We start from the raw sequence: 18,036 nt of genomic DNA on the forward strand, positions 1-18,036 counted from the left end.
TTGATTTTTATTTGAAGTTGATTGAGTAAATAGTTTTTGAGAAATTCAATTTCAAAGTCAAAATTAAAAAAAAAATTTTTTTTGTATCTAATGGCGTTTTCGATTGGCAGTCCGGAAGCGTCCGGAATCATTCTGAAAAAATTTTATTCACACAAAACTGTCAGTTTTAATTTCAAAGTCAAAATTTAAAAAAAAAATATTTTTTTGTATTTAAGTTAATTTTTTTTTAAATTTGAATTACAAAGTACAATGTTTTTTTTTTTCAAAATTGAATGTTCTATTTAGTTCTTAATAAGATCCTTAAAAATAGATGCAAAAAACTATTCTAGTTTTTCAAAAAATGGAAAAAAAAGATAGGCACTTTTATATCTGTTTTATTTGTTCCTAAGGAAAAGTTTGTATAGTGGTTATTTAATCAACAGATTTGTAAGTTTTAATCACACTTAGTGTGACTCAGAATCAACCCCAAGAACGTTGTAGTATTTTGGCTCCTTTTTTGAGGTTTTTTTTTTTATCATTTTTGGTGTTTTTTTAAATGTTTTTTTTGCCATTTTTAGAGTTTTGTATTTTTTTTTTAACTTTTATATTTTTTTTAAGTTGTTTTTATTACATTTTGAATATTTCAGGACTGTTTTTGAAATATAAGAGTTATAATGTTACGTATAACAGAAAAAATATCCCACATTACATAGATTTCAGGACAGCTAAGGTCCTCAGGGACCACAAAACCTTTTCGATTTTCATCGTGAGAGCCATTTTTCATGAATCCATGTTGACTTTTCGCGTTAATTTGAAAAAAAAAGAAGACGTCCTGATCAGCAGCGTATTGCAGTGACCTTTTTTCCATTTGATTTGAGACTATTTTTTTTTATTCGAAAACAAAATTCAAAAAGAGCTAAAAAAAATTTGGAGAAAAGATACATTTGTCCTTAAATCTCAAAAACTAAGATACTCTTAAACATGCGGTTTTTTTTTTTGTTTTTGACTTAAAACCAATGAGAGCATTGATTTGTGTAAAAAAAATTTACCCTTTATTAAAAACAATTGAATAAAATAAACTAAAAGAAAAAAAAAAATACTTTTTTCTAAAATAATAACTTTAAAATTAAATTTCTCAAAAACTATTTACTCAATCAAATTCAAATAAACATCAAATTCAAGGAGTATATTTTAGCTTTCCAAAAAGATATAGGACATTATAATGTGCTTTTGTTTTTGGTTGAATTTTTTTTTCCCCATTCTAAGTCAAATGTATATATATGCATAATGCCTGTAACTCAAAAAAAGGATCACGTATGATTTTGAAATTTACAAATTTGGAATCCTGAGATCATTTCGAACAAATCTGCATCATTACTTTTGGGGTCCATTTTTATAAAACCTGCCGCGTTTTTCAATAGTGATGGGAACTATCGAATGATTTGAGCTATCGATAGTTAGTAACTGAATGATTTGCACTATCGAATAGTTCATTCATTTATATATTCGAATAAAAACTATCGAACAAACTATCGGATAAAAACTATCGAATAAACTATCGAATGAAAAAACCATCTTTAAAGAAAACTATTTGAATGAAAAAACTATCGTATAAAAACACTATTCGAATGAAAAAACTATCGAATAAAAAACTATCGAATGAAAAAACTATTCGAATGAAAATAGCAACTAAATAAATCAATGAATGAATGATTTAAAACTATCGAATGAATGAGTATTTTACAACTATCGATAGACCACCGCGGTGCACCGTGTCCTCAAGAAGACTATTTTTAATATCTAACTTTTTTCCAAAGGACTTGTTCAATTTTGACGATTTTTTTAATCAAAATTGTTTTTTATGATTATAATAAAATTAATACATATATAAAATTTTCCAAAAAATAAATTTTTCGAGTTTTGTACAATTTTTTGACATGAATACTATCTGCATGGGGAAAAAATGTGACTCATGCTGACTAATGGCTTTATATAAAAAATAGCTAAACAAATTTAAATGCAAGGGTTAACCCCTTTGAGCAAGATATATATATTACATATTTAAAAAAGACCATCTCAGAAATGTGACAAAGAAAATAACTAACAATCTGCACAAATATAGCTAGTTCTGTCTCATATCTACTTAACTAATACAATTCACGTTAACGTATATGTATCTATCAAAACAAAAAAGATATAAATAAAAAACATTTAAAAGCGGTACAAAATTATTTAAAAATTATTTAAAAATCTAATTTTTTGCACGCGTTCTTAAATCAAGCTCATCTACTCATCAGACGAAAATTCTTAAAATAAAGAACGACTAAAAAATATCCCTAAAAAATAGGTCTTTTTCAAAAATTTCATTTTTCATAAAATATTTCGTAGAAAAGCCTTAATTTTTTTTCACTATCTTTTTATTGTTATTACTTAAGTTTCTGTAAAAAAATTCATATTTTGACCTCCGAATCAATTAGGAACAGATGAGGAGGAAAATACTAGGTAATTCAAAAAAGGGGTTTTTAGCAATTTCATAAGAACAGAAAAATACAAATCTTTTCAATATCTGTTGTATTGCCCGAGATATCTTAAACTGAAGTAAGTGGGTTTGGCTTCATATATATCATAAAGAAGATAATGACGTTATAAAATTTATAAAAATACCAAACAACTGAGGATATCTCGGGCAGTAAAAAAGATATCGGAAAGATTTAAACAGATTTCAAAAGGTGGTAAATAGTTCTTATCAAAACCGTTACTAAATATGCTCAAACAATTTTCCTTATATAAAAGAATAAGGTCCGAAATAGAGCATTTTCTAACGGTAATATTTAAAAAACGGGAGCTGATTAATTTTTTTTGACTTCGGATTCGAGTTCAGCACACCGAAAACCTTCAGAAAAGTATATTTTTGTTTCGGCAACAAAAAAAAATTTAATTTTGTTAACCAGTGTAATAGTTGTTGTTGTTCATTTAAAACCTTCGATTATAATGTTTTGATAATTATAAATTTTTATAATCTATAAATTAATTTTTTTAACGGTCTTATCAATTTTCAATTTACCTTACAGGTGGGATATACAACCTATAGTTTTTTATGAATGCTTAATTTAGAATTTAAACCCTCCAAAGGATACAAAAACAATAGTCCTGACCCAAAGAAGTATTTTAATTAAATTTAAAAATGATTGATGAAGACAAACCAAACTTAATAAAAGTATTTATTTTCCTAAGGTTTAAGTTACTTAAATCCTATTCATGTGTTTGTTGAAGAAAAGTTTGAAAATCCTTAAAAACTCTTCTGCTTATCCAAACCAATCTGCCTACCGAAACTTTTTTTGGAAGTAAATATTTTTTTCCCTACGTTCTACGTACATATGCTTCATTTCTTTTGAGTGCAGCACAATTAAGTGGAAGAAAAAAAAAATTGTATTCCACCTACTTGGAACTTGGTAATATTACCATCGATTTAGATTCCGGAGTTCACTGATCTTCATAACGACTGACATCTGACATTTGACATGAACATTTTTATTATCCTAGCCAAGAGAACGAAACTTTTCGTGTTTTTTTTTTTAATGCGGAGAAATTGAATCCGTAAACGTACCTAGTTCAAAAAAAAAAAACATACATACGCCATCAGGATGACGATGTTAGAAAGGATATCTCTATAGATGGGGTGAATATTTGGATTTTTAAGTGCAAGCAGGCAAACAAACCCATACTGACCGGCCCAGAACCGGAACGACCCAATTGGCAAAAATATGATTAATCGTAGTTGTAAAAATGCCATCGCCACCCGCGCTACCACGTCGAGCGCCATTCCACTTTCATAACCCTTTTTTCGTTTTTTTTTTTGGCAGCCATCACCACTCACTAGAGTTCGTGGAATCGTGCAGCTCAGCTCTAGCTTGCTCTACGAGTTCACTTTCAATTGTGCAACCTACGAACCACGGATAGTTTGGGCTGAGTGTGAGTTGAGTATACGTTGGCGCACAATATTAATGACTCTACGTGATGACTACCTAGTCCTAGGACTACCAGGACGAACAAGGAATGGAGAGAGTATCCTTTCGATTTGCATTGCCAGATGCTTTTGTTGTTGTTGTTGTTTTTTTTTTATTTTTTATTTTCTTAGAAAGCAAAGGCAAATATTTTTGAAAGAAGCCTTTACCTGCATTCTTTACTACTCCTTTAAGATAACCAGGGTAAAGCTGGCAAAAGTTTTTCCCAAGCCAGATCATAATAATATAGGGAAAGAGAGTTTGTTGGTCCACTTTCTAGATAATGAAGTTATCATGATGATGGTCCTTTTGGCGCATAAAAATCCTGTCGAAAACTTAATTCACACACGTGGAGTCAGTGAACTTATATTCAGTTTCAGTGTTTCACTCTGGATGGCAATAAAAACCATGTACAACATTGTGCACTATGATACTCTCTCTCCTGCATGGGAGAAGGACAAAGTAGGATCTTGGATTCTGCTAACATCGTCTTTACACTGCCGCCACCAATTTTATATGGATGCTATAAATACAAAAACGAATAAGAGCGCACACGAATTTGTCTCTCTTTCTATCTTTTTTCTGTTTTTTTTTTTTTTTTTTTTTTTGTTTCTCGAAGGACTTTTTCGTCTTCTTGTTCAAAGTCGTTGAGTTTTAAATCAGAAACCTAAAGACAGGGTGGTATTACTTGGATGAAATTTATGGTGAGATAACATTTACAATCACTGATACGAGTGTTGGGGGTAATAGAGTTCTTTGGAGATTCTGATCTGTATCGCGAATGATATGTGATAATGTACTCGTTCGTACCTAGTGTCTAGAGGGAGCAATGTCATCCTTTTTTTTTCTTTTTGCAAGGATTCGAGGTTGTGAATGGAGTTAATGTATTTGAATAAAAATTTTAGTTTTATTGAGTTCAAATGGTGTAGTCTTGAAATAGTTTTTTTTTTTTTTTAAGACAGTCACGTGGATATTTGTATCGACCGATATTAAAATTGGGTAAAATTGGATGATTCTTAAGGAAAATAGAAAATTATTATATTTACATTTAATACTTTGTGTGAAGATGGTTTTGATGGTCAAAGAGCTTTTTAAGTACAAGTTTTGTTCTACAGAATCGATTTTCAAGTTTTTAAAAATTTCAAGAAAGATTTGGGCTTATTTAGATTTATCAGTAAGCCCAAAAATCACATTTTTTGTTTCTTTTTAGGAGCTCCTTTTTAATATTTTCGTTTTTCACATTTTGTGGGTTATTTTTTACTCCTTTTTTTTTTGTTTTCTTATCACATGCGTTTTTAAAGTTTGGAAAAAATTATATCAAATGCCCCTCATGTATTTCGGTTCTGTGAGTTAAATCAAAATATGTACAAAAATAAAGTCTTAAATAAAAATGATTTAACAAAAAATTTTTTGTAAAAAATGGCACCCCAAGGTAAAATGGCAACCTTGTTAGAAATCGTAGAATCGAACATAATTAGAAAGTTTAATGAACGTGATTCTTTAGTTAATCTGGCAAAACCGACATACGAAATTTTAGCAACTTCAAGGCATTATTTGAAATTAGACAGGTCAAACGAAAAGTTTTGTGAATTTTTATTTTTTGCAAAAAAAAGTATAAAAAACTTGTATTTTGGAAAAAGAAGTTAATATTTTTATGCATCAAGTATTTCTGAATAATTGAGTGTAATAAGTTGGCTTAGAACATTTTAAGATTTTTCGGAATAAAACTTGAATTCAAAAAACCCAAAAATGGGCAAAATGGCCTACTTAGTACTCGGGTAAAATGGCATACTTACATGCCATTTTATACTTACTTTCACATTTTCATTTGTTGATAGTAGTCCAAGATCCCAGGGCCGCCAGACATTACTTATTTTCTCAAGAAAAAAATTTATGGAATTACGTAGTGCTAGGACATACTATTAGTGTATGGATACTGGCTATCTTGTGCCGACGGCCATTTTACCACTAACAGGTGCTAAAGGTACGAAAAATACGTAGTTACTTTTCTTATTTTCTCAAGGCTGATTTTTATATATGATACTCAGGGAACTAATACATTAATTTTTGTAAGCTGCCAGACCCGTCGGATGAGTCTAACACCTTGCCAGACACGCATTTTAGTATACCGGCAAGTTAGATTTTGTTATATGGAGGTCTGGGAAAAAATTTATAACACATTTTGACTTCAGGACTCGAAAGAGTATCAAGACACGAGTCGAAAACCACATTTTGAACAATCGCATCTAGAGTCATTTGGCCGCCATTTTGTTTTTGTAATAAAAATTTCAATTTTTCACATAACTCATGTATTTTTGAATCTACAGAAAAAAATGTATTGCAAACTTGAAGATAATTTAATTTACTACAATAGCTATATGTTAAATTACTTTTTTCGATTATACCTTCGGTTTAAGAGTTAGGGTGGTTTTTTTTGAAACCATATTTTCGTCATATCTCTTTTATTTGCGCTTTTTTGAAAATTAACTTGAAGTAAAAGTTGTAGATCTTTTTATTACCTTCAATTATTACATTAACGGTTTTTCGATTTGACAGTCCGTTTTTGATCTGTAGGAAAAAAACTTCAAAAAGGTTGCAATTTTTTAATATAGGAAAAATATTCTAGTACAGGGTAATTTGCAGTAGATGTACCAACAACCTAGGCGTGTAGGTTGCACTCAGACAAGAACAAAATCGTATAACTAACACTGCCAGACCCATTCCGAAAGCCATTTTTTTTGCCAGACACCTTAAAGCTTTGAAAAAAATAGTTTAACTTTACTTATTTTCTCAAGCTTCATTTTTATATATGATACTCAGGGAACTAATTCAATAAATGTTTGTAAGCTGCCAGACCCGTCGGATGGGCCTGACACCTTGCCAGACACGCACAAATGCTAGCTATGTGTATCAGCGCCAGCGCAGCGTGAGCATGTTTGTAAAGGAGTTTTATAACAAAGCGTGTCTGGCAAGGTGTCAGGCCCATCCGACGGGTCTGGCAGCTTACAAAAATTAATGTATTAGTTCCCTGAGTATCATATATAAAAATCAGCCTTGAGAAAATAAGAAAAGTAACTACGTATTTTTCGTACCTTTAGCACCTGTTAGTGGTAAAATGGCCGTCGGCACAAGATAGCCAGTATCCATACACTAATAGTATGTCCTAGCACTACGTAATTCCATACATTTTTTTTCTTGAGAAAATAAGTAATGTCTGGCGGCCCTGGGATCTTGCTCTATAGTGAAAATGGTTGCTAAACATAAACGATCTACAGAGAGGAAATCCTGGACTGATTTTGATTCCGTCCAAAATCTGGAAAAAAGTATCCAAAACCTTTCGGAGTTCCAAAAACTACAGTAAGGAGACGAGAAGCCAAAGTGAACAGTGTTTTGAATGACTCGCAGAAAGATTTGGGGGGATTAAGCGCCACTTGTTCTAAGAAAATCGAAAAGGAGCCCTTTGACTCGATTTTTCATTTAAAATCACGTATGTTTGGACAGTGTGCCATTTTACCCGGGTAAATTTGATCAGTGAAATTTGTAGACGTCTTGAAAATTTTAAAATTTAAATACTATTTGGAATTTTTTACTTGCGATATAGGTACTCGAGATATCAAGGGGCACGGTAGTGCCCAGCCAAGTTCTCTAGCAACTTTGGCACTACACCCTTATTTACAGGAAACAACTCAGGCCATTTTCGACCCCCCTCTAACTTCCACACCAAAGATGCTAGAAATTTCAAACTCGCTACATTTGTTGAGCTGGTCGAAACAAAACTCCTCACAAAATTTCAGCCTCTTACGATGAGTAGTTCCTGAGATATAGGGCTTCAAAAATCGCAAAAACCGTAACTGACTGACTGACTGACTGACTGACTGATTCACTCACTCACTGACAGATCATCAAAATTATGGAGAACTTCCCGTTAACGTAGAAACTTGAAATTTTACACGGTGATAGGACTTGTGGTGTATACAAAGGAAAAAATCGAAAATTTGAGATTTTCAATTCAGGGGGCGTGGCATCCGCCCATTTCCGCTGAATTTTCATCAAATATTATAGAGCACTTCTGATTATCGTAGAATCTTGAAATTTGGTTGAATGGTAGAGCTGGTAGTTTATACAAAGGAAAAAATTTTAAATTTGAGAATTTTAGACAGGGGGCGTGGCAACCGCCCATTTTCACTGAATTTTCATCAAATATTATAGAGCACTTCTGATTATCATAGAATCTTGAAATTTGGTAGAATGGTAGAGCTGGTAGTTTATACAAAGGAAAAAATTTAAAATTTGAGAATTTTAGCCAGGGGGCGTGGCAACCGCCCATTTTCACTGAATTTTCATCAATTATTATAGAGCACTTCTGATTATCGTAGAATCTTGAAATTTGATAGAATGGTAAAGCTGGTAATTTATACAAAGGAAAAAATTTAAAATTTGAGAATTTTAGCCAGGGGGCGTGGCAACCGCCCATTTTCACTGAATTTTCATCAAATATTATAGAGCCCTTCTGATTATCGTAGAATCTTAAAATTTGGTAGAATGGTAGAGCTGGTAGTTTATACAAAGGACACAATTTAAAATCTGAGAATTTCAACCAGGGGGCGTGGCAACTGCCCATTTTCATCAAATATAGAGATTTTCAATTCTACAGCCATACCTTGCAAAAAGTAGTGAAATCACAACAAAAACATTACTGTTAAAAAAAGAGCCAAGTTCTCCTATGTTGAAATTATGCTGGCAAAAAAAGGATTGAGATATAAAAGTGTACCAAGTTCTAAAGTTTGGGTTCAAATTCGTATCAATAAAATTTTGATTGTTTACTTGGCAAATTTTTGAAATAACTTTAAAAATCGGTATTTAAAAGAAAAATTGTCAAGTAAACAATCAAAATTTTATTGATACGAATTTGAACCCAAACTTTAGAACTTGGTACACTTTTATATCTCAATCCTTTTTTTGCCAGCATAATTTCAACATAGGAGAACTTGGCTCTTTTTTTAACAGTAATGTTTTTGTTGTGATCAATTTTACATGATATTACGATGATGGAGAATGCCAAAAAAGTGGGTCCGGCAATTCTGTCTGTCTGTCTGTCTGTCTGTCTGTCTGTCTGTCTGTCTGTCCGTCTGTATGCACCTCGAGCTAGAGCCTAAACTACTAGAGCGATTCTCTTCAAATTTGGTAGTTAACAGTCTTGGGCGATTCTCTAGAGGGGAAATTGACATTTTTTTTGTAAGACCGAAACTAACGGTATCTGCCATAAAACGTTTTTTTTGGATTCTAAATATCTCGTACAAAACTAACCCGATTTAAACCAACATTTTTACACAAAAGCGTTTAAGTAAAGCTAATATTAATGTTGTAGAAAATTTTCAAAAAATACATTTTTGGATTTTTAAAAAATATTTCAAAATTTTTTTTTGAAAAATCAATTTTTTTAAAACGGGTTTGTGAAAAATTTTAAAATTACGTTTTCATGTGTTAATTAATTATTTCTTCAAAATGGCATACCAACTTTTTTTTTGAAAAATGTTAGAAAATTGTTAGGTATATATAAAAAATTATTTTTTTTTTTTAAACGGATCAAACGATTTTCGAAATTTTTTTTCTAAAAATACATTTTTGTACAAGAAATAAAATGGCATACTTGGTTTTTTGTAAAACGATGTTTAATTAATTATAAAAACAGATTTTATTTTTATTTTTTTTTTAATTTCTTGAAAATATCAAATTTTAAATTTTCCCTAATTTTCTTGAATTGAAAGCTTAAAAATTAGAGTAACTTTAAGCGAAGAGCAAGTGAAAAATGTGAGAGTTATATATTAAACTTTGAAAAGTAGGTATATAGCATTTAAGTTCGAATGTTACTTTTTTCGAGATATGGGACAATTTTCTTAGGGGGGCCTTTTTAGGCCACCTTCCCCTATAAAAACAATTAGTCGAGTAAAATTAAGCATAAAATTGGTAAAATCTCGGAATCCAGGGAAAGTCGACGAATCTGTAAAACAAGTATAGGGCTGCATTTTTAAAAGATCAAATAAGAAAGTTCACAAAAAAAAAGTTTCACCACTCTCGATTACAACAATTTTTAAGAACCGTTTACTGTCATTCTGTATGAAAGCATTCAATCGGAATTTCATGTTACTATAGTTTTGCGTCTATTGAAGATATAGAGTTGATTTAAGATTTATTTTGTTTAAAAATATCTATATTTATTATTTGGTAAGTATAAGCCTCCTACATTATAATAGCCAAGGTTCTGGAGCCAGTCAAAAACCATGAACCAGTTTTTCAAAAATTGTTTTTAATTTAGGGATAATTAATACGTAATTTTTTAATATTTATCCAAAAAATACTATTCTTAAGCTTTAAAATGACGTTTCAAACAAAAAGATATCTTCAATAGAGGTAAAACTATAGTGACATGAAAATGACGTTTTGCAAAAGTTCGAATGCGGGTAGCGGGGAAACCACGCAACTTAAAATTAAATCATCATGGATTTGCTTCATTACAGTCCTAGAGAACATCCCTACAGAGTTTGAGTCTTCAGATGGTTTAAAATTCCCATTTGATAGATAGTTCGGTATATTACTTTATCTTTGACAAAATTTAATGGGAGAGAAAAGCTCAGTCATGTACCATCTAATGGTTAGATATCTCTTTCAGTACTATTACGATGTTTATTTAATTTATTTTTTAAGGGGAATAATGTACCTGCGTTCTTCTAATTTTTAAAACTTATTTTATATCATTGATTTAATTTATTTTAAGTTAAAAATAATCATATTTCATTCGTTTGGTTTTTACCACCGTAAAATATTCTGAAAAATCGTGACACCAATCGTAAAATTTTAACTTTCCATCGTAAACAACCAATCGTTAAATTTTTAACTTTCAATTTTCTCAAAAAATTCGGATGACGGATCATTGCAAAATTTGGCATATACGAAATAAGTGGTCCTATTTCGTAGGCCCTTATTTCCACTTGTAACGGAAATGTGTCCTTGAAAACGCTTGCGGTCCTTTTTTGATTTCAACAACAACGAAACAAGAACATCTACACTTCAAAACTAGTTTCTTAAAAATTCTTTTTCAATATTGGTAGATGACAGGTACCGTTATTTTTGGTACAAAAACGTCAACTCCAAAAAATTCTATGTACTAGGGTCCAAAAACTGCTGCACCTTTTTTATTTTCTCATTATATTAATTTTTTTTATTTTAAAAGCTTACAAAAAAAATTATGCAATTTAAAAGCCAAGTATTTCTTTTTAAGCATACCTAAAACCATTTTTTTAAATTTTTACAATGCGCAAAAAGTATAAAAATAACACTGGTCGGCAAAAAAACAAAAACAATCGGGAGCAAGAACTCTGTAAGGTGATTTAAATAATCTTGAATGTGCTGAATTCAAAACAGTTTACAGATTTTTTCCATCACGTCTAGTTTTTGAGCTCTGCTCATCACAATTTTAGCTATAAAGTCCCAAAAACCAATTTTAAATCAAATGTTTTTTGACATTTGATCTAAAAATATTATTTTCAAATAATATTTTGCTATTTTTTCAACCAAATCAGGAGTCGAAAACTGAAATTTACTTCAAATCTGCTTCAAAAACCATAAGTTACCTTAACCACCAAGATTTTGAGATATCATACCTTTCTATACCAAATATCTTTTAGAAAAAAATAATTTCGAAAATAAAAATAAACGTATTTAAAACGATAAAATATGGCTTTTGAATATTGCATATATGTAGTTTTGCGAAAAAAAATTTAACGGTGATGAAATTCAAAGCCAAAAGTACAACAAAAACACGTTTTTGACCTGTTAATTTTTAAATATTTTGAAAACTTGACGTGCCAGTCAAATTTTGACTTCAGATTCGGAATCAGCACACAAAAGTTCTTTAGAAAAGTATGGTTTGGTTCAAGCTTCATTTTCGTTGCCGACCAGTGTAATTTATTGAAAATAATCATTTTCATCAAAAATAAGCAAAAAAAAACATCTTCTCACGTCATTAATTCCATTTTTTTCCCTAACAACCTATACAAAATTTTATACCATCTGAAAGCTTATTGTCTTAGCTCAAAATATGTATATCTATCGATCAGGTCTATAAGACATCTACAAAAAGAGCTTGAACTCGATCAAATTTCATTAAAAAAAAGCAAAAAAACATTTATTTTTATGTTCTCACGCTATGGAATCAATTTTTTTGTTTGACAACCTATAAAAAATATATACCATGTGAAAGCTTATTATTTCACCTTTCAAATGACGTATCAATCTCATTTCAAAGATGCCTACAAGAGAAGTTAGAATTTTTTAAAGTCAACCATGTCGAATTTCCAGACTGAGATTACGGTACTTCCCACACTGGTGGCTGTTCGGGGGGCAACAGATTTCCACTGGTGTTTTGAGGTTTCTCGCAAGTTTCTTGATTTAACATTGTGTAGCTTGTAGTTAGTCTACCGTTATGTGTGATATACCAAATGAAAGGTAATTGTATCATGATGCTCATAAAATAATAATTTATTATTTATTAATTTAATAAAATTTCTATCTGCTCTTGTTCGAAAGTTATAACCTGTTGAATTCTAAAATTTTATTTTACCGTTATCTCAAAATTGTGTTTAAGAAAATGATTGAAACTTCGCAAGCATTTAGTCGTGGTCACGGTCTATCATTACTTCATATACCTACTTTATTCCTGTATCTATTAAAGAAAAAAACGATGCAAATCGGTTAAAAACGGTCAAAAAACGTGTGTTTTAAAAACTTGTTTCTTCCGTTATACAGTCAAAACTCACTCAAACGATTCTAATTTTTTGCCTATATATCCTATAAGTTTGAGATTTTGTATACGCTCCAAAAAAAAACTACCCAAAAATACCCCTAAAAAACAAGGTGTTTTTCAAAAATTCAAATTTCGAAAAGCAGAGTGTTGGAAAAAAATCCGTATCAGACGCTTAATTTTTTTCCCCTCATCTTTCACTTGGCACCTTTAAAATTGTCAAAAAAAATGTCCCTACCAAAAATCATCATTTTGTCATAGCCCCAACACGTGTTTAACGTTGAAATAAAACGTTATAGCTTAGTTTCAATTTTTTTTTGAATTTTTTCTTAAAAATTTACCTATAAAAATATCTGTTTAATTGAAAAATTAGTTTTACACTTTTTATGTAAAAAAAAAGAACTAAGCCATAAATAAACTATAATTCCTATAGAACTGAAGTTTCAACAAAAACTGCCCACACACATAATGCACTTGACTTTGATTTAATTATATATAACTTCGTAATTATTGACCACTTTGTTAGTCCACTAACTCAATTACAGAACAAAAACAATTCGCGCTTAACCCCCTTCAGGCATCCAAAATAAACTTGTGTTACCAAAAATGACAAGGCGCCACCACCGTTGGCGGAAGCTGCCGGTAAGTCTTATAATTAAATTGCGCACTTTATTTAGGGAATTAGTGTATATAAAGGAGTCAGGAAAGGAGTTTGTACAAAAATAGGTGCCGTGATAGTAGTTATGGGAAATTGCAACACAAAAATATCCTCATCACTACAAATAGAAAGACGTGTATATTTTTGGTAGCGGAAATAGTAACTTCATCTCCTTTTCTAGCCAAGATGATTGGGGCAATAAAAACAAAGTTTATTAGTTTTATCGCATATTTTTTTTTTTTTGCGAGACTAGAAAAAAGGAAACGTCCTGTCTACTGTGTTTTAGTAATAGGAACGGACGATAGGACGTTTTATATAGGTTTAGTCTGCCGCTGGCCGCCATGTTACTTCATTTAGAACAATAAAACATTTTCACCCGAACTTGAAGTTTTTTTCTTGTCTCGTATATTTTCTTATATAATTTTTTTTTTGTGGTTCACTACTGAGGCGAATTAATAGCAGGATTGCATCCTGAAAAGTTCCTTCTAGCATCCACACAACAGGCACACCGTGAAAACCTACAAAAGTCCTTAAGATTTTTTTACGTCTGTTTCTTTTTTTTTTTTTTTGTCATTTTGTGTGTGTTTTTGGTTTTTGTTCACGTCCTTAATGGAAAGAAAAATATTTGCTGAGTCTCGGCAAGAGGCCATTACGACTTTTGGTCTTCTTTTTCTTCGGCAATGGTTTCACTTCCGTTAAACAAAATGAAAGAACAGAAAAAAACAGAAGGTGGTAAAAAAAAGTGAGGGTAAAAAAAGCGGTTTAGGTAGCCACAGCGGCGACTTTTCGAATTAAGTGCGCTCACCACCGAAGAGCAAGCAGAAAAAAGCAACATGAAAAAGTGTTAAAAAGGATCAAAAGGAGTTAAGGACTAAATTCTATCAGGTTTAAATAATTAGAAAAGTTCTGTGAACTTTTGCTAATTGTCTTGTGTTTTTTTTTAATTTTTTTTTTTCGTCTTTAATTCCAAAGAAAATTCATTGGACACGGTTTGTTTTTTTTTTTTTGTATTAGTGATTCGTATTGGGAAAACATTGTTGCAGTGTTTTTTAGTGATTTTTTTTTTTTTATTTTGATTTGTGTTTCGCTGTTCATTTTCATTGAAAAAAAAAATTGTTGTTGAAAGAAATGGAAACAGGTAGGTATTTGTTTTATTTTTTGTTACCTATCGAGGTAATCTAGGAAGACTTATAGAAAAAAATTGAATTGCGGAAGTTATTTCATCTGACCGTACAAAAAAATTTTAAAATTAATTTAAAGAATTTGCAGACGTATTGTTTTGAAACCTGCGGTTTTTTTTTGTCTGTCGCAATTGATCTGAACTCAACTCATTTTTTCTGCCAAAATCAGATACTCGAAAAATGGTGTATTAAGTTTTCAATTTAACCAAATTTCAATGTACAGTTGAACTTTAATAAAAAGAGAAGATACAAAAATTAAAATAAATCTAGCTTCCTTCCTGGGGTTCTCTTAGAAATATATATAAAAAAAAAACTAAATGGAAAATATTTTTATTTTAGTTCTATGAATAACGAAACATTTCGGAGTACAACTTTTTGGGAAGGCTTTGAACTCGTAGTTCTAGAAATCAAATACATATACGTTATGTGAACCTACAAGCTACAACTGCACTTATGTATAACTTGGTTTATTTTCGAAATCATATTTTGGTACCTATACATTTTATAGTGGAGTAACTAAAGCTTAAAAATTGGCTGTATTAGGGAACCCGGCCGAACAGCTTAGATTTTGATGATCTTTTTTTTCAAACGTCGGTAATTAAAAATACTTTAAAGTCTATAGATTAAAAATTGCCGGTGTTGCCGTTTTGATTTTTTAAATTTAATTGAAGATTTTTGTGAACAAAAAAATTTTTTTTAAAAGTGTTTCTTAAATTTCATAAATTAATTGATGCCAAAAGATTGTCTAGGAAATTCAAGGAAAAAAAATATACGGGAGTGAGGGATAATTTTCCACCGTTCAAGCGATAGATGCAATTCTCTTAATAATTGACTTCAAACACAAAAAAAATATTTGAACACAACGGGAACACCTACAATATTTAAATATACATTTTTAAAAATATACATTTTTAAAAAACTGAACTCAGATTTTTGAAAAAAAAAATTATTGAAAAAATTTTAACATGTCGTTTTTAAAACTTTTTCTTAGTATAAAATGCATTTATTTTCAAAATTGTTTGGCCACCTTTATTATGATTTGAAATTATAAGAGGAAATGTCAATATGTATTACGGTTAATGAAAAAAATTAAAAAGTATTTCATTTTTGAAGAACTTTTTTTAATAGAAGTTTTGAAAAAAAAAAAATGTAACTTATTTTTTTTTAAAGTTCAACATCTAAATATAAAATTATTTTTTATTCATTTAATAACCCTTACTGTTGAAAGTTAAATAGCAAAAATTTAAAGTTCTTATTTACCAAAGTCTTTGAGAAAATTAATTATTTCAATGCAAAAATTCAGTTTTTATCAAAAAAAAACCCATTGAAATTGAAGTAATTTTTAATTATTTTTTCAAAAGTGTTATATATATTATGTTTTCTGCTTCGGAATTCCACTGATAATATTAATGGTCAAAATTTTTTTAAAAATAAATTTAAATTTTACTGGAAAAAGTTTGGAAAAAAGTCATTTTAAATTTTTGTAATAACATTTTTTTTTTAAATTCTGAGCTTGAGGACCATTTTTTCAAAAACTCTTAATTAAATTTAGTGCATTTAAATTTAAGAGATAAGAATGAGGTTCTGGCTTTTTAAAAATGTATTTTAAAATATTGTAGGTGTTGCCGTTGTTTTCAAAATATTTTTTTTTTTTTGTGTGTAAAGTCAGATTGTGAGAAAATAGCATTTATCGCTTAAACGATGGAAGATTGTCCCTTACTCCCTTTTATTTTTTTCCCTTAAATTACCTAGAGAATCTTTTGCTATCATTTGTTTTATAAAATTTAAGCAAAAAAAATGGTTTTGTTAAAAAAAATCTAATTTTAATTTTTAAAAAAACAATACGGCAACATCGGCAATTTTTATTCTATAGACTTTAAAGTATTTTTAATTACCTACGTTTGAAAAAAAAATTCGTCAAAATCAGAGCTGTTCGGCCGGGTTCCCTAATAATTTGCTTTAGTTACTCTACTATTATATTATTTCAAAGTTTTTGATAGCTGATAAAAATAGATTTTTTTGAGGTGTAAAAAGTTACACATGTTTTCACAAAAAATAGCTTTCATAGAAATTATGAACTGTCAAATTGAGTTTTTAAGTTTATCAAAGTGTATTTTTAAAAATAAATTAATTTAAAAAACTATTGAAAGGGTTTAAATTCTACTTTTCAAAATTGATTTCTCACTGGTTTGCAATGAGTCACCTTTTAAGCAAATCATATTATTACAAAAAATTTTGTGTGTGCTGATTTCGAATCAGAGTTTAAATTGCTCAATAAATCACGTTTTTGAAATATTTTAATCCATTAACTCCTATAAAAAAATTCTAGTGGAAATTACACAGGTCAACACGAAATTTGTGCTGGGTAGTGACTATAAAATTATGATAAATATTTTTTTTTTTTTTTAATTTTGAAGTCAGCAGAGCAATTTCCAGTTTTCAGGTAAATCTGCCTTTTACAAAAATTGTCGTACGTAATTTTGGCAAAAACTCGAGAACGTCTTACCCGTTTTGGCTGATTTTTGTTTTGTTTTTTTTTTTTTTTTTTTCATTTTAATGCTGTTTTCATATTCATATTCAGAAAAATAAAAAAAAAGAGGATATTTAAGAAGAAAAAAGAAAAATTAAATCGAAATTTTCGTTTTTTTTCGAATTTTTGTCAAATGGGAGCTTGAGGCATTATTTGATACCTTCTATTTTCAATATTTATGGTAATAGTAATTCACTCTGATGGTATTTTTATTATACAAAAATAACTGCTTACACAAATAACTGTATCCAAACTGTAGCCAAACTAGTTCATATTGAAATTCTTTATTTATTGAAAAGTTAAATTAATTTTTTTGCATATTTTTTTTTTTATTTATTATTTTGTTGCATTTACAGGGTATCTAAAAAGTAATAGATTAAACGAAATGGGCTGATAGACTAACTTAAGATCTCTCAGAATTTGATAACTTGTTCAGCCCAAATACTTACAGTTCTTGTGAAATTTCGAAAAATCCCTACTAACAGTATTTTGCTTCTTCTGCCCATAATTGATTTTTGTTTTTTTTACAATTCTTTCACTAAAACATTGCCTAACAATAAGAAACAATTAATTAATAAAAATATTTTTTATTTCATACGCCATTTTTTTGTAAATTAATTAACAGTTCCGAGTTTCATAAAAACTCAATTTCTTACTTTTATTTCAGAGCAACAAGACCAAAAAAACTTGTACCGTGTGACTCTGGTTTATTATTTTTAAAAGTTTCCAAAGTTGAAGTTAAATAAAAAAATAAATTTCGGAGCAAAAAACCCTTGTATTCATCATAACTTTTTTGTTATAATTTAAGTCGAAAAAAGTGCATTGGAAAAAATGTAGAACTTAAAATTATCTACAATTTATACCTTTACAGTTTTTTCTGTACA

General features: G+C 29.7%; 1 protein-coding gene across 1 annotated transcript in view; it reads right to left on the reverse strand.

Annotated features, from left to right (window-relative positions):
* The window catches only part of LOC129909902 (lachesin), a 73,124-nt gene that overhangs the window by 43,887 nt on the left and 11,201 nt on the right, over positions 1-18,036 (reverse strand). The gene's annotated exons all lie outside the window — the stretch shown is intronic.

The sequence above is a fragment of the Episyrphus balteatus genome, chromosome 2, assembly GCF_945859705.1.
Source record: "Episyrphus balteatus chromosome 2, idEpiBalt1.1, whole genome shotgun sequence".
Taxonomy (NCBI): domain Eukaryota; kingdom Metazoa; phylum Arthropoda; class Insecta; order Diptera; family Syrphidae; genus Episyrphus; species Episyrphus balteatus.